At 42.1% G+C, this 18,486-nt stretch overlaps 1 protein-coding gene and 1 pseudogene across 1 annotated transcript in view; both read right to left on the reverse strand.

The window, feature by feature from the left end:
- The window catches only part of Tex11 (testis expressed 11), a gene marked incomplete at its 5' end in the record, with an annotated part of 374,380 nt that overhangs the window by 57,745 nt on the left and 298,149 nt on the right, over window positions 1-18,486 (reverse strand).
- On the reverse strand, window positions 42-7,974 carry LOC102018924 (annotated as a pseudogene).

Here is an 18,486-nt window from a genome sequence, read left to right on the forward strand (position 1 = left end):
AGCTTATGAATCCTCTCATTCTCACAGTAACTTCAGAATCTTTACTCCTTTGGCTTTTTGCCAGCACCAACATTGGCCTTTGCAGTCCCCCTGACTTTCTTCATTCTGGTCTTGCATTCTTTGCACTGTTTGAGTTTTTTTCTTTTCATACAGGCCATGTCTTGCAAGTCTATATTTAAGTTTATTTTTCTTTGCATAATCCAAGGAATTGTAAATCATGCCAAAGCCAGTTGTCTTGCTGCCATTGAGCAGGAAAAGGGGACCCAAACTCAATAGTCCAAGCAGGTTTATTGCTAAATCTGAGAGGGACCTTTCTGCGTGAGTGGAACAGAGAAGGTGTGTCTTACAGGTTAAGAAGCTTTTAATAGCATCTTTTGGGGGGCTTTTGAGTGGGTGGGTCAGAGAAACTGAAGGTTGATGCATCCTCAGTGAACTGTGACATGTCCTCAGAGGACTGCTCATAACCTGCTGAACATGCCCTCTGTGACCTACTAACACATGCTCTGCGACCTAAGTAAAATGAAACCTACATTTCTCTAAGATGGTGCACGGGCTCATTCAAATTCTTGCTATTCCTGTCCAGTTTCTGTCATTCCTGGCTTGAAAGGGACATAGGAAAATGGGTCATCATTTTTTTCTCAGCTAATTCCTGCTGAGAGGGGGCAATGGAGGTTTTTTTTTTATGTTTTGGAGAAGGAAGGCAGTTTGGAGATGTTCTCGAGTAGTTGCCTAGGAGATGGCCACTATTGATTCCAGAAAAAAATCTTTGCACTAGATTATACAGGGAAGAAAAGAAGGAAGAGTAATAAGCATTAAGGCGGCCAAAAGGGGCATGAGCCACTGAAGAGGAAGGGGAAACATGCCACTGAGGAGCCCTCAAGGACTTGGGAAGCTCCTTCACGAAGGCGTTTGCCCTGCCTCTGATGAGACCGGATTTGTTGGTGTAAAAGCAGCACTGCTCTCGCAGTAGAGCACACATGCCGCCCCGTGAAGCTGTCAGGAAATCTAGGCCTCCGTGATTTTGGAGGATGCCTGAAGCCAGGGAGTCTACTTGATTTTGCAAGTGGCCTAGTTAGTAAGAGACTTTCTTGTGTCCCTCAGTGAGTTCTTTTGGCAGCCTGGTGAACTCTGAAAGAGAGACTCCTAGGGTCCCGATCTCTGTTCCAGTTCCTGTGATAATTCCCGGGGCGACCAGGACACCAGCTGTATGGCACACTGTGCCCTGACATCAGTTACGGGGGAGAGAGGGATAGGTAAATCGGCTGTTGCTAAGGAAGGGGTGGGAGTGAAGAGGCCTAATGTATGGGCTCGTGTCCAGTTGTTAGGAAGGCAAACATATGCCTTGTCTCCACACACCCAGAAGATGCCCATCTCTAGGGAAAGGCATCCCATGAGATCCAACTGGACAGGGGTGGTCCAGGAGGAGGTGGTCCAGGGGTGAGTTAGGAAGTAAATATCAGACTGTCTAGATGTTGTGCCATATATGGAAGGAGGAGCTAAAAGTTGCAGCTGTTGGGGTGAGGCTGGCTGTAATACTACAGGACCCTCTTTGCTAAAAGCAGTGAATTTTTGGTTTAGGAAGACTCTGCCATCTGGTGCATTGAAGTGTTTTCACTTTGGGGCACCTCCATGGGCTAGGGGATTGTTTTTCAAGGGGCCCTTTCCCCTGTCTTGGCAATAGGTGGTAGCATTTAGACTGCTCTGGAAGGAAGTGTAGCCAGGTATCCAAAAGAGTCCCCAGATGGTTAAAGTTGTGGTGATCAGAAGGGGGAGGAGATGTATAGTACTTTTGCAGAGGGAGGGGTCTGAAGAGCCAGCTAGGGTAAAGGATCTTGTTTGCTTCGAGAAATGGAGAGGAACAGCTTGGGTTAGATGGAGCCTGTTTTGGGAGGGACGGGTTATGGCCCAAGTGGCAGTTCTGGTGCCTCCTGGATCCTTCAGCTAAGGCTGTGCCCCTGGGACTGGCAGTCTCGGTGAAGTGTAGCCCTGCATGTATCCATGTACCAAGGGGAGCAGGGATTCCTGACTCTGCTATCCAGGAAAGATGGAGGCAGATGCAGCAGGGTGGTTGAATGGTTCCATTAAATGTTTGGATGATTTTCACCATGTGAGAGAGTATCTCACTGAGGTATCTAAGAAGGGTCTGTGTTGTGGTGTTAGAGGTTAAGAAGATGAGTAATATTGAGCAAGAAAGGACTGGAGCAGGAGAACATAGAAAGTAAAGGTGGTGATTTGTTCTGGGGAGAAGTCCGAGAGGGCTCCCTGAACCATAGGTCTTTGGAGGGAGGTTGGGAGTCCAAAGTAGGGGATGATTTCAGCGAGCAGGATATGTGCTACTGTCTTTTGTTTGATGTAGTTTCAAAAGGCCTCTACTCATCCTGAGAAGGTGTCACCTCGGACAAGGAGGTATCTTTTTTGTTAATAGGAGGTATGTAAGTAAAGTCTTTGTGCCAGTCAGTGTTGAGGAGGGATCCTTGAAATTGACAGCTGGGGAAGGGCAGAGGTCTGAGGTTGCTCTGGGGGTTGGTGGATTGGCACATGGAGCATTGAGTGATAATCTTTTGCAGGGAGGTCCTAAAACTAGGGGACACATGCATATTAATCTGTAGGAATTGGAGCAGAGGGAATGATCCTGCAAGGATCTGGTCATGGAAATATGAAAGGAATTTGTTTTGAAAGCTTTCAGGAAGTACCAATTTTTCGTAGAGAAACCACCACTGTTCCTCTTGTCATGTGCCCCATTTTTTGAGTAGAGATACTTCTTGGGGGTAAATAGGAGGTATAAGAGGGGCAGGAAAGCAGGGAATGGAGAGAGGGTGGGTAGCTGCCTATTTTGCTACTCTTATCAGCCTCATTTTTCCCAGAAATAGTATGTTTGAGATGTTTATTGCATGAGTTAGGTTTCTGATGGCCCTTTGAATGACTATAGCTCTGGAGGGCAAAGGAGCCATCTCTAGAATGCCTTTAATTAAGGGCCCATTTGTGTAGGAGTATGGTTTTGCAGTTAGAAATCCTTTCATGCCAGATTTGGGCATTTGAGTGAAGGATATTATTTGCATATTTGGAGTCTGTGTGAACATTGATAGTTTTATCTTTTGTGACAGTGAGAGCTCTAGTGAGTGCAATGAGTTCTGCCTGTTGTGAAGTTGTCCCTATGGGGAAGGCTGCCGCCTCGAATGTTTCTCAGGGATGGTAGGAGGATTGGCTCTCATGATAGCCTTCAATGATGACACACCCTGCTTGGAAATGGGTGGTCTTTGAAGCTCTTCCATCAGTAAACAAGTAAGGGGACCCTGGAATATGTTCCAAGGTTATGTGAGGGAAGCAGGTGAGAGTAAAATCAAGAAGCTCAGTGCACTCATTTTGGGGTTGTGGAGTCAGAAGTTAGGTACTGGGAGGAGGTTAACAAGGTTTAGGACAGATGAACAGCAGTAGGTAACTGAGAGCTGTAAGAGCTGAAAGTGTAGGATTTGAACTAGGGCAAGAGAGAGAAGGGTTAAAGCACGACCGCTGAAAAGTCAGAGAGGCTGTGAAGAATGTACCTGTAGGGGCTGGTGGAGAGTAATCATTTGGGCCTCAGAGATAAGGAGTGCAGCTGGTTCTAGGACCTATAAACAGAGATCTACTAATACTAAGACCTTTAATTACAGGGTCGAGCTGTTTGGATAAATAGGCAACAGGTTGGAAGGATTCTCCAACTGGCTGTGCAAGTAGACCTAATGCTTGTCCCTTCTTTCTGGTTAGACACAGAAAGAAAAGTTTAGTAGGATTGGGTAGGGCCAAAGTGAGAGCCTTAAGGGGTGCACACTTGAGGGTCCAAAAAGAAATCGGAATTAAATCTGCTTTTGACATTCTTTTTCGGGGATCTCTCTGGGAAGCCTCATGGATGGGTTTTACAATGAGTGAAAAATTTGGGATTCAAAGTCCAAAATAGCTAAGAAACCCCAGGAATGAAAAGAGATCTTGGTTTGTAGTGGAGACAGGACTGTTAATAACCTGTTTTCGGGAGAGGGGTGTGCAGTGATTGGTAGGGTAAAGTGAAGGCTGAGGTAAGTGATCTTTTTTAATGCCAGCTGGGCTTTATACTATGAGACATGGTATCTCTTTTTCCCCAAGAATTTAAGGAAGAAGATAATGTGGGATATAGAGTCATTTTTTGAGGAGTTGCAAAGCAAAAGGTCATCAACTTATTGGAGCAGGCAGCTAGGGGCAAGGTCCAGTGATTGGAGTTCCTTGAAGAATTTGTCCATGTGAGCTGCTGAGTGAACAGAGATATGGGATCTGTCCAGGTAAAGGCAAAAAGTTGTTGGGAATCAGGATGGAAGGGAATCTTTGAGGTCTAAAGTAGTAAAGTATCAAGTATTGGGGTGATATGGGAGAGGATGGGTAGGCGTCAGGGACCATTGGGTGATTATGAACAACAGCTTCATTCATCTTTTGGAGATCTTGGACTAATCAGAAGGAGCCATCAGTTTCTTTTAAGGAAAGAATAGGAGTGTTATAGGGGGAGTGGGTAGTGTAGAGAATTTGGGTTTTAAGAAGGTGGTTAATAATGGGCTGGAGGCCAAGATGGCTATTGGGGTGGGGGTATTGGTTGACTGGCAGCTCAAGTAGGGGCCCTTAGGGGTATTTTGAATGGTTAGGGGTATAAGGCTAAGGAGGGGTTTTTTGTGTCCCAAACAATAGGGCCAATTTGTGTTTTGATGAGTTGGGTTGCCTCAGAGGGGAGGGTAGGACAGATAGGGTAAGGAAGGCACTCAGAAGGGAGTGAGGGAATATATATATATATATATATATATATATCCCAAGAGATGGAGAATATCTCTTCCTAAAGAGGGCATGGGAAAATTGTATGGCCTAAAGAACAGTATAAGGGTAGAGTCCTGGTGGGCATTTCCATTAGTGCCTTCATTTCAACAGCTGAGACAGAGCAGGAGAGCAAAGGTCCTGAATATTCGGTAAGAACAGAGAGGCTGGCGCCTGTGTTGGGCAGAAAGGAAACCTGTTTTCTGGCCATCACCAGTGTTACTTGTGGATCCTTTGATGCTGTTGTGGAGGGGGCCTTGGGAGCCAGGCCCCATCGATAAGCAGCTGCAGATAAGGCCATGAGGACTGTCAGGTCTTCTGGGTGTCAGGTCCTCTGGAGAGGAGGGAACTGAGGGGAGGGGCGACTTCCCCAGAGGGCAATCCATTTCCCAGTGACCCCACTGTTGACAGTGAGGATATGGTTGTGTAGGAGGCCTGGGATTAGGGCAAGCTTTTAGCCAGGGGCTCAGATTGCCAAGGGGAAAACGGTTGCTAGGCAGGTGTGAGCTGGAGCCTTTGGCAGGTATTTCCACTCGGGGCCGAACTAAGGAGGCCAGGATTTGATATGTAGGTTTAGTCTGTTTCTCTTTTAGAGTTCTCTGTCCCTCATCTTGGTCGTTGAAAACTTTAAAGATAATATCTGTAAGCTCCTCTGTGGTGTTTGGGATCCATTTCCTAATTTTTGGAACTTTTTGTGGATCTCTAGATAAGAGGAGAGAGATGAAGTGGAGGTACAGAAGAATTAAACCACCAGGAGAGTTAGGGTGATATTTGTATATTTAATCATAGTTTCTGAAAGGTGGTTCATCAAGAGCTCTGGGTTTTTCGCTGCCCCCTGTGTGATTTCTCTGAGGCACTCACAGCTGACCTCTTCTTTTAATTTTTTTTTCCGTTCCTCCCAGGAGGCAAGTGATAATGTGATTGCAATCTGTCTTACCGGAGTCACCAAGTTGGTATGTCCACTTGCGTTCTCAGAGTTTAGCCCCTGGGGAACGTTTGAGCTGCCTCAACATGCCTGTCAGGGCGGAGGTGGTGGAGCTCATCAGCGTGATTTTCAGCTGCCTGCCAAATACACTCCCTTTCTTTATCAGTAAAAGTGGACAAGAGGATAAGGTAAACGTCTTCACAAATGAAGTTGTACATTTAAGTGAGTAGGAGAAATTCTTTGTGGAATTTATCAGGATTTTTTTGAGGAAAAGCCCATTCTTTGTTGGAAATGTCTTAGTCGGTAATTGAGAAAGCAATGTGAATGGGAATGAGCTCCTCTATGCCTGGTAGTATGGGATGAGAAGAGGTTTGAGGAGGTATCGGGTGGGAAGGAAGAATGTGAGAGTGTCTTGGGGAGGAAAAGGTGGGTTTGAGGAGGGGCCTGGGCTGAAGAAGGCAGGCGGGTGGGCTGCTGGACTTTGGAGAAGAGAAGCACTCAGAAGGCGGCTGCTGGTTGGTGGGGGGTTGGAGGTCTGTTTAAGGTTATTGAGAAAGTAGGTGGCAATAGGGTGCGGGATGATCAGTGGGGTCAAAGCCATCAATACAGGATGGCGGGGGAGTGAAGGCATGATGTCATTGGGGTGGGAGTGGGGATAAGAGCTTTGTGGGAGTAGGAGGTTTTGTTTGGTGGGAAGAGTTTGGATCAATGAGAGAGTAGGACAGAGGGAAGGTTGTTCATGAAAGGTAACAAAGGCTTGGCTAGAGGAACTTGTGGCCATTTGCCACTACTCTGGTGGAAGTTATTAAGATATCAGAGAATTTGTAAATTGAAAGTATTCTAAGCTGGTCAGTGTGACCCATTATCAAATCTGTACTGGGGACACACATAAGTGGAGTAAAAGATCAATTTTTTTTGTTTGTTTAATGTCTCCTTTTCATCCCAATTTGGAAAGATTTGCAGGAGAGAGCTGAGGCAGGGGTCTCCCAGTGGTTTTGAGAATTGCCTATCCTAGGGGTGAAGAAAGGCGATCTGGATCTGGAGACAGGTCACCAGGATGTCTCCCTGCAATTGCCCTCCCAACCTGTGTCCAGTGTCCCTAGGCTCCCAGAGCTGGATAAGATTGTCCTGCATGTTGCAAGAAAGTGTCACCCTTTTTCAGAGTACAGGAGGTCCCCCTCTTTTTCGTGTTCTCAAATAGACAACAGAGAGGAAGGAAATAGGGATATGAAGGAAAAAGGGGTAGGTAGATCAGCTCTCTGGGTGCCAAGAGAAAGTCAAGTGGGCCAGGATCTTACCCTCACAGGAGTGGCGGTGGATTAGCAGCCGGTGCTGGTTGTCTGGAGTTTGGCAGGATGGTCCTGGCCCTGGAGTTCATGAAAAGGGAGGGTTTTGGGGAAGGGAAGGGAGAGTTGATCACTCAGTTGGGTGGTCAGGGTTTGAAAGTTGCCTGTGGGGATTTTGAGGGCTCACCGAAGGGTAGCTGTGGCCAGAGCCTTCACAGTCCCACCACGGAGGGCAGTCAAGCCAGTGCATCCAGCTCTTTGGGAAGGAAGGGAAACGGGGTGAGAAACAGGAGGTTCTTGGGATCTAGCAGTAAACTTGTTATGAGCTGCTGCTACCCACTGCTTCCTAGGTTACAAAAGAGGCTCTGCTCTCAGCTTCCGGTCCTGGGCTTCAGTACCAGATGAGTGGGAAAGAAGGACGCAAACTCAACAGTCCAAGCAGGTTTATTGCTAAACCTGAGAGGGACCTCTCCATGTGAGCAGAACAGAGAAAGTGTCTCTTACAGGCTAAGAGGCTTTTTATAGCAGTTTTTGGTGGGCTTTTGAGGAGTGGGTCCAAGAAATGTGTCCTTTAACCTGTAGACATGTCCTTGGTGGACCACTTGTAACCTGCTGAAGATGTCCTCCGTGACCTAAGTAAAATGAAACCTATGTTTCTCTAAGAAGGCAAGTGGGCTCATTTGAACTGGTAGGGCCCCTGTCCAGGTTCTATCAGATACAAAAATGGTTACTGAATGCAAATACAAAAATTATATCTGATGTGGTCTTGAACATTTTGGTGAGATTTTCCCGAATTTCTATCTTAGGCACTGTTGCTTTCCCTAGGGGAAGAACACCAGTGACCATTTGTTTTCTTTAAACTAGTTGGTTGGTCATAAGCCTCCTAATCAGGGTAGTTACTTCATCATTCAGGATGGCATCAGATCCACGGGTAGCCAGGGAGAAAAGCTCCTGCATCTATTTTGAGATGATCATATTTTCCTTCTTTATTTGATTGATGTGCACTAATAGTTTTTGTTGTAAAATCACATTTTTTAAAATTAGATTTTATTGGTACATTTTAGATGTACATAATGATCGCACTCATCATAGAGAATTTATACCTTGTGTTGGTTTGGAGGATATTTTGCCAGGGAACAATATAATACAATATAGGACACATTTTATATGATTATTTATAATAGTCACCTAAAGAATGATATACAAAAGAGTGCAGGAAATTGTCCACACGCTATAGACCAGGAATCCAGCTGAGGGCCTGAATCCCATGATAATGTCCTGCATGAGTCCAGCTGAAGGCCTAGAGCCCATAACAATGCCTCCCACGAGTCCACCTGGAGGCCCAGAGCCCATAACGATATCTCATGCAGGCCTGTTTCATGGATCTGTGCTGCAAAGGCCCAAAGGTCAGTGGTGGAAGCTAGGAAGTCTGTGCCAGTGGGATGAAGGATCTGTGCTAGCAGGCTGAGGGATTCTCACTGGAGCCAGGAATCAATATGCAGAAGAACCAGAGCTCCCCTGAAAAGTACCACAGCCATCCTCAGCAACAGTGAGGTCCCAAGCTCCTCCAGTGATCGAAATGGCTGAGTTCCCATCAGGGAAGCCAACGCAGCAAGCGTCTCCAGGAGACTGAGTTGTGCACCCTCTTTCCCTCTGGAGCTAGGAAGCAATGCTCAGAGTGAGGACCAGAGCTCTCCCAACGTGACCCAAAGCTATTCTCAGTGCCAGCAAGGTCCCGAGCTCCTCGCAGGATGAAAACAGCGAGTTCATCAGTAAAGGCAGTGTGACAAGTTCCTCCAACAGAACCAACAACTCCTTACAGCTTCTACCAGCTCCCAACAGCCTCTCTCAGCTCCCAACAGCCTAGCCTCTCCTTCTCCAGTTCTGCCTCTTATGCTGCTGGCACCAGTCCCCAGGTGGGCCTCCCTCCCCCAGCACCACGTTTACTCAGTTCAGCTGGGGGTTATAAACTGACCACCAGTTGTCAATCCACTATATACCTGTACATGATATAACTTGTTTTTCCCTACTCTCCTACCCTCTCTTCAACCCCTCCTCCCTTCCCCATTTACAAAGCTTTGTTTCCATGTTTTCCTTCTTTTCTCATTTTTAAAACTTTTTCCTTCTCTCCGTTCCCCCTTCCCTCTCCCATATTCCCTTCCCTATTTGAACATTTTCCTCCTATTTCACAATACCTATTATATATTTTGGTCCTTATTTACACTTTTGGTTTCTCACACATGGGAAACAATGTGGTATTGACACATGTGTGTCTGATTTATTTCACTTAAGAGTATGGACTCAAGGTGAGTCCATTTTCCTAGAAATGTCTTGTGTATCCTTCTTTATGGCAGATTAGTACTTCTTTGCATAAAAATACCACATCTTCTTCATCCATTCACCAGTTGATGGGAACTTGGGTTGTTTCCAAGATTTGGCAATCACAAACTGTGTGGCTATAAACAAGAGTATACATATATATCACTGTGGTATGGTGCTTTTAATTCTTTTGGGAAGATACTCAGGAGGGGAATGGCTGGGTCAAATGGAAACTCTAGTCCTAGTTTTTTGAGGAATCTCCACATTGATTTCCATAGTGGTTGTACCAGTCTACACTCCCACCAACAGTGGGAAAGGATTTATTTTCTCCACAGCCCCTCCAACATTTGTTATTGGTTGATTTCTTGATAATAGCCATTTTTTTCTGGGGTGAGATGGAATCTCAGTGTTGTTTTTAATTTGCATCTCTTGAATGACCAGTGATGTTGAACATTTTTCATATATTTGGTTGCTTTTTATATTTCTTCATCTGAGAAGTGCGTATTCATCTCAGATGCCCATTTTTGGATTGGGTCTTTAAATTTGGGGGCTTGATTTTTTTTTAGTTTTTTATATGTTCTTGATAGTAATCCTTTGCCTGAGGAACAGCTGGTAAACATTTTTTCTAGATGTGCACTAATATTCATATATTGAATTCTTGAGATGAATATTAATTAGTCATGGGATATCCTCTTTATATATTGCAAGATTAAAATTTTTTTAAAAAATAAATATTTTAAAATCTATCATTTAAGGTATGGACCTGTATTTTTCTTTATCTGAAATATCCTAAAAGGGACATTTGCAACCTAAACCTAATAACCTATAAAGGTTTTGGCGACATAGTCATGCTAATCTCCTAAAACAATTGTGTATATTTTTATGCAAGAGAGACCTGTACAGGAGTAGTAGAATACCTGTTTAGCAGGCACAAGGCTCTGTGTCTGATCCTCAGCATCACCAAAAGATAAATTAATCAAAGGGTGAAAAGTTTTCACACTGATAGAAATGAATAGCACCTGTAGAAAAAACTCTCTAAGGATAGAAAATGTTCAATTGTAGTGACATATACAATTAAAGTGAGGATTTAAAATGGTATAATAGAGACCACCAGCAAAACACAGCCTCTATGACCTGAAATTGAGACATCCAGAAAACTTGGTGAAGAGAAAAAAGAAAGTAGTAGATCTCCAGGTATTGGGAGAGAATTATCCAGAAAACTAGAAGCTATAGAGAAGCTGGAGAAATGGACTGCAATGCAAAGGAAAGGATAAAACAGTCTGAAAAGTTCACCCCAGCTCCTGGGGAAGGGGTACTGTCTCTACCAACACAAGGTAAGTCTGGAGAGGGTCAGCATCCCCAGGGAGAAACAATGGACAAGGCTGCCAATCGTAGCCCCAAGAAAAGCCTACGGGTATGGTCAACTGGAAAAAACAGAGTGGAATTTTACTCTGAAAGTGACTTCTTCTGTATAGCAAGTTACAGTTGGCAAAGAAATTTGGTGCAGCACGTACTGTATTTGGGAGTGTTTACCCAATAGCTATTTTGGAAAGGAATAAGACTGTGCCACAGAAAAACTATACTAGAGGGTTTCTGGTGTCAACCTACCACAGTGACAGGGTGGGAGATGGCAACAAGAGAGTCACAGAGAGGGTGAGGGTTATATGTAGGTCCCTGAGAAGTTTAAACTCAGCTTGAGAAGGACATACAGGCCTTCCCTCCGTGGTGAGAAGCCATGCCAGTTATGTGTAGCTTTCAGAGGTAGCTGGGCCTGAAAGTTCTGGCGTTAAGTCCACTGGTCTGCTTGAATCCCCACTGCTTAAATCTAGGACAGAATTCCGTGATCTGTTTGCTTTCCTCATCTACCAACTTGATCAATGACACACTTCAGCCTGGATGGTTGCCACAGTTTGGCACGTGTATGCAGAGGGGCTCCTGAAGCAGAGAGTACACCTCACAAACCCACAGGCTATAAAGTAAGATGGAGAAAGTCTTGAGTTGGGGTGCACAGAGGATACAGAAATTGAGAGCTACCAGAGTGACTACAACCTTAGGATGGAAACTATTGACCAACCATGCCCAGCAGGAAAGGTGGGACAGAATTCATTCACACACAAAATGTGAGTGTGGAAACAAAATAGGTCTTAGCAATGACTCATTATCCATCCTCCATATTTGCTGGATTACAGGACTACGAACCTTGGAAAGAAACCATTCATTGACAACCACAGAGGAATATTTTTGTTTTACTCATTTTTTTTTCTTCACTGGTTTTTGGGAGTTTTTTTTTTCTTTTAATTTTTTTCTTATTTTTCTTCTTATTTTTGAGGGGGTATTTTTTCCTTTAGTTTGCTCTCTTTTTTTTTCTCTGTTCTTTTCCAGTACTTTCTAATTCTATTAATTTTCTTTTACTCCTTAATACAATCCTTTCCCTCACTTATCTAGTCTTCTCATCTTCCTTTTCTTTCTTTTTCAAATTTTACTTCTTTCACTTTCTTACTCCCTACCCTTTCTATTTTTACTACTAGTATAACCTTTAAGCTTTATTAGTCTTTAGGTAGTTAACTATATGCCATTATTGTTGAACTTTTTTGTTGTTAATGATGGCATAGTTGGTGCATTTAGTAGATACTGTATGTTGATATTTGGTTTGTCTTTGTGTCTACACTATAATTATAGTTCTGCTTTTCTATGATTAAGGGAGGTACAGTGGTACCTTTTATTGGTTCTTATGGTATGTCAATATCCTGGATTGTTTTTACTCTTTTTTATTATTTGCTGATTTTGTTGCTGTTGCTAAGATGGCATAGTTGTTCCTTTTAATTAATTTTTTCTCTATGGAATATCTGGGTTTGTCTTTGTGCCATCAAAAATACAGTCCCCTGAAGAACTAAGTGCTGTGCCAATTACATTGCACCTTCCTTTACCAAATTAACAGAGGTGGCTGGATTTTGGGAAAGAAGCAAAGGCCTATAATCAGACACACTCAGAGTCAATCACTGAAAAGCAGACACTAGCTAAGGAAGTTTACATACTAGCAACAGTGTCTTCCTAATATAATCAACCAACAAACCTCAGCATGCATGTGCCTGCGCACACACACACTCACACACTCACACACACACACACCAAGGGAAACATGAGAAGACAAAAGTAACAAAATATTTCCCCATTGCAACCTTCCCCAAAACTGATTCATGAGGAATCAATGGGGAGGAAATCAAAAGCCATACAACTAACTAGCTTACTTGAAATGATAAAAGAAGAGACAAAAAACAAGTGAATAATGTGTTCAGTGAGCTCAAAGATATAACTAAACAGATAATGGACTTAAACAAAATAATCAGCAAGTTAGCGGAAGACACTAATAAAAAGCTAGCTGAGCTACACAAAACAATATAAAACATAAATGACCAGTTTAGAATTAGAGTCCATTAAATGGTACCAAAGAGAAATCTGGAAGATTAAAAACTCTATCAAAAGTATGAACAAGAGAAGTGACCAATGTCAGGACAGTGTCAGAGCTAGAAGACAGGACTAATGTTGGTGACCCTACACTCAGAGATAGCTTAAAAACAAAAAAAAAAACATGAAAAATGGATCTAACAGCTGCTAGATGATGTAAAGAAGACTAATCTAAGACCAACTGGAATTAATGAACAATCAAGATAGCACAATTTGCATAAAAAGTCAGTTTAAAGTGATAGTCCCAGAAAACTTTCCAAATATGGAGAAAGGACTCAGCATAGATAAACAAGACATGTAGATCAAATAGTCACAACCAGAAAAGAACTTCTCTGGTACACCTTAGAGTAATAATCCCAGAAGTCCAACACAAGAGCAGAATCTTAAAAGTTGTCAAGGAAAAGCAACTAATCACTTATAAAAGTGAACCCATTAGAATTACAGCAGACTTTTAACATATACCTTAAAGGCCAAGAGAGCTTAGAGTGAAGTGTTTCAGGCCCTAAAGGAAAACAACTTCTAACCCAGACTACCGTATCCTGCAAAACTATTTTTAAAAATAGATAGAAAAGTAAGGTCCTTGAACAACAAAGATTGATGGATTTTTCTTTTTTTGGCACTAGGAATCGAACTCAGGACCTAATGCTTGCCAGGCAGGTGCTGTGCCACTGAGCTATCTTCCTGGCCTTCAACAAAAAATTTTCAAGGATATCCTAGAAATAGACAACAAAGCCAACAATACCAAAGCGCTAATGGAGTAAATACAGCAGGCCAAGTGAGCAGTTACACAGAAGGGGGAAAAAAGAATCAGCAACAGGAAAATAATGAATGAGAGGAAAAAATCAATACCTTTTCATAATAATTCTCAATATGAATCATCTCAGTTCTCCAATCCAAAAACAGATTGGCAGATTGGATCAAAAAACAATACCCAGTGGTATGCTATATAGAAGAAACACATTTAATGCAAAAAGAAATTAATGTAGACAGCCAACTTTATTACAGGCAGCTAAATTAGCTAGAAATTAATATATAGTCAGAGAGGGACTAGGCTCTCAAAGAAGTCAGTGAAAAATACAGATATTAGAATTATGGCTGGAGGCACATCTGAAGAAGGCAAGGCCTCAAGATAAAGACACACTGCCTCAATTTACATATTTCCCTAAGGGATAAGCAAAACAGTAGTTAGTATCACCCAGTCCATTAAGTCCAGATATGCATCAGACACCTGGGTGGGTGACCAGAACACCTGGACCCATTCCTTTCCAAAATTTTCTTGTTTTCCAAGTCATAGATAAGCCAGGTTAATGATTTCAGCCATATACCCTTGCTACATGCTCCACTTCCCTACCGCATTAATATAAGCTAAGTGGCTATATTTGTAATCACATTGGTTGATTACAGTTGGACCCCCCCCACACTTGTGCCCACATTTGTGACTTTGCTATATAAATTACCCCTGACAAAAGGCCTCAGTGACAGCCCCACTTGGGACCCCTCTTGTTTCTCAGGAGCTATCTCTCAATAAATCTTTCCTACTCTTAACCTCTGTTGTCCTTAGGGAGTCATTCTTCAATTTCAGGGACATGAACTTGGCATATCAGACATCTAGCAGGTTGGGAGCTATATTACTCCTGTATCAGTATGACTAACTAGAAGAGGGGTTGCATCAGAAGTGCTCAGAGAGGACTCACTAAAGCTACAACTACTCTGTACTAGGGGAGGGCCTTACACCCTGAAACAGAAAATTAGTTGGAAATATGATACTTATAGATCAAACCTAACATCTGGATAATTGAGGAGAGAATGTAGAACCACCAGGTTGGTCCGCATTGCTCTGGCCCCTGCCCCTCCAGGGAGCAGCCATTAAGGGAGCATTCCAAGTAGCATGAGGGAATGAATGAATCGAAGAGTGTTGCAGAGCCTGGACTCCTGGGTCAGACCCTGTGTATACCAGCCTCTTCCCCTGTAACCTGTCTTTCAAATGTTGGGGAGTGCTACAGCCCATCAGCATCCACATCGGTGCTCGCTGAGGGCAAGGGAAGCCCCCTCCCCACCATGGGCGAGAGGAAAAACAAGTGAGCAGGGACTACAGATTCCGGTGGGCACACCCTCCTGTCTGCTACCTCTGTGCTCCCCTGACAGACAGTGAACTGCACCCTTAGTCCCATGGCTCACTTAACAGTGAGCAAATGCAAGGGCCAATTCCTGCAGACCCCCTGCCAGTGCACAAACATGCTCAAGGATTCCTGCTGCCCCCCAGCGGAGTGTGAGTGCAGTCCCTGAGTCGGCGGACCTCCTGACAGCACACAAACATCTTACAGAACACTCTGGATTCCCAATAGCGAGTGAACTGTGTCTGCTGACTCTGCCATCATGCCCGGGGGGAAAGTGCCCCTAAGCCACATTTACGAACACTGTCAAATTGCGCCTGTGAGCTGGAGGGGAAAATGCATTTTTTTTTTAGGTTTTTTTAAAATTTTATTTTAAAAATAAAAAGAGGAAAACATTAACAGACAGACAACCTTTTACAAAATAGCAAAAGAACAGTATAGACAATACAGAGTTACAAACAAAGTGGTAGGAAATTAACAATGCTTGTTGTATTACATATTGATATCTTCAAAGTGGTTTCTCATGAAAACAGATAGAGACATGCAATACTGACCAATCAAGGACTCACAGTTTCTTTCAGCAAAGAAATAGAAGACAGTAGAACAACTATGTTAACTATCCTGTATATACGTACATGCAAAATTTCTCCTTCTTTTGGAAGGGAAAATTCTTGAGACGAGGTTTGTTTGGGGTTTTGAGTGTACTGCAATCAAACTGCAACTAAGGCAAGAAGGGAATTATGTGAACACTCAGGGTATTTGGCCTAGGAGTAATTTGTGCGTTGCATATACATTCTCTTGTTAGACTATTTGTGTTCCTACTGGCTTTTTAAAAAATTTGTCTTGTTTTGTTTGCTTTGAATTAGGTGGTGTTTATTTTTCTCCCTCTTCTTATCTCGCTATTTCTTTTCTTCAACTCAAGCTTCTATAGCAATATTATTTTCTAATGTTTTACTTGTTTCTCTCACTTTATAAATTCTTCCCTCAAGTTTTTAGTTTGATGTATTCTGCTTTCTCTCAGTCACTTTTATCTTCTCTTGTATTAATCTTCTGTCCTCTCTATCCTGTATTTTTTTTGCTCCTCCTTATTTCAGCTTAGCCCCATCTTTCTCTGCCTCTTTTCCTTTATAAGCACGTAAATATATCAACTGGTCCCACAACCTCATAGTTTTCCCTCAATCACAAATTACACTCCTTCCTCCTGTATCCCATCCTTGTCCCCCAGCTATCTTCTTAAAACCCTCAAAAAATAATCCTTTAAAACAACTAGAAGACCTCCAACAAAATCTAACTCCACATCTAATTTTTAAATCTAGTATTATTTTTTCCTATCTATGCTCCCTCTACTGACTTATACTCCTCTTTCATTGATCCCTCCATCTCTTCCCTCCATTTCTCCTTCTAATTGTTATTAGCAGGATAACTGCTAACAACAATAGAATATAGATTACAAAATATTTATAAAAGGTGGAAGTGTAATGCAAAGTTTATTACATATAAGTGATATATGATTGGACTGTTATAACCAGAAGTAATTCTTTTCTTAAAACAACGGGACAAAGTCCAAGCCACTTAAAATAAGTAAGTGAATAGGTAAATACTATTTCTGGATAAATAAATCTGAAAAGATATCACTGGAAGGGATTATCTTACTAAAAATATTTTTGTATCAATTATAATCTCTCCTCATCCTACTTGACTTCAACTCTCAGCATCCAAATGGAAAGAAAACCCCCCTACAAAAAATACACACATGTCCACTGTCACCACTCTTATTCAGTATAGTTCTGGAAGTATTAGCCAGAGTGATTAGATAAGAAAGAGAAATAAAAGGAGTAAGGATAGGAAGGGAAGAAGTGAAATTATCATTATTTGCAGATGACATGATACTCTATATAGAAGATCTCTAAAACTCCACCAACAGAGTCCTAAAATTAATAAGCAAACTCAGTAGTGTAGTTGGATACAAAATCAACACTTAAAGATCAATAGAATTCCTGTACACAAAAAACAAACACATTGAGAGAGAAATTAGAGAAACCACATCTTTCATAATAGCATCTAAAAAATGAAATACTTAGGAATCAATATAACAAAGGAAGTAGAAGATCTATACAGTGAAAATTACAGTATTCTCATAAAAGAGATTGAAGAGCATTTCAGAAAATGGAAAGATATTCCTTGCTCATGGATAAGAAGAACTAACATGGTGAAAATGGCCATACTCCCAAAATTGTTGTACAGATTCAATGCAATCCCAATTAAAATACCATTGGTATACCTCACAAATCTAGAGAAAACACTCCTAAAGTTCATCTGGAACCAAAAGAGGCCTAGAAGAGCAAAAGCAATTCTGGACAACAAAGGAAAGGCAGGAGGCATTATAATCCCTGACTTGAAATTATACCACAAAGCTACTGTGATAAAATCAGCATGGTATTGGCAAAGAAACAGACCTGAGGATCAATGGAACAGATTAGAAGGTGCAGACACAACGACACACACATTCAGCCACCTTATCTTTGATAAAGAGGCCAAACATGTTCACTAGAAGAAAGATAGCCTTATAAATAAATGGTGCTGGAAAAAGTGGCTCTCCACATGCTGAGGACTAAAACTAGACCCATGTATATCACCACGCACTAAACTAAGGTCAAAATGGATCAAAGATCTAAATAGTAAAACAGAAACACTAAATCTACTGGAAGAGAAAGTAGGTAGAAATCTTGAGGACATAGGGATAGACAGAGAGTTCATGAACAAAAACCAAACTGCATGGGAAATACTTCAAAGAATCAACAACTGGGATCTCATCTTATTGAAAAGTTTTTGCACATCAAAAGAAAACACCAATAAAGTAAAAAGTTTACCCACGAATTGGGAAAAAATTTTAGCCAACTGCCTTTGAGACAGAGAACTTCTATCTAGGACATATAAAGAATTTTAAAAAATTAGGCCTCCAAAATTGAAAGACCCAATCCAGAGGTCTGAGATGAATATACACTTCTCGGTTTAAGGAATACTATTGGCAAATAAATATATGAAAAAGTGTTCAACATTATTTGTCATTTGAGAAATGCAAATTCAAACAACACTGAGTCCATCTCACCCAGAAAGAATGGCTATCATCAAGAAATCAAACAATAACAAATGCTAGAGAGACTGTGGGGAAAAGGAACACTTCTCCACTATGGAGGGAGTGTAGATTGGTGAAACCACTGTGGAAATCAGCATGGAGATTCCTCACAAAACTAGGATTAGAAGTCCCACTTAATCCACCTATGCCCTTTCTGGATATTTTCCCAGAAGAATTGAAAACATCATATGACAGCAATATATGTGCACCTATGTTTATAGCAGCACAATTTGTCATAGCTAAATCTTGGAAATAATCCAAATGCCCAACAACTGAGGAATGGATAAAAAAGATGTGGTATTTTTATACAGCAGAGTATTACTCAGCTATAAAGAAAGATAAACTCGAGGCTTTTATAGGCAAATGGATGAAACTAGAGACCACACTCATAAGTGAAATAAATTGGACCCACATGTGTAAGCATCATATTGTCTC

This window comes from Chinchilla lanigera, unplaced genomic scaffold, assembly GCF_000276665.1.
Source record: "Chinchilla lanigera isolate Chin_1 unplaced genomic scaffold, ChiLan1.0 scaffold00074, whole genome shotgun sequence".
Taxonomy (NCBI): domain Eukaryota; kingdom Metazoa; phylum Chordata; class Mammalia; order Rodentia; family Chinchillidae; genus Chinchilla; species Chinchilla lanigera.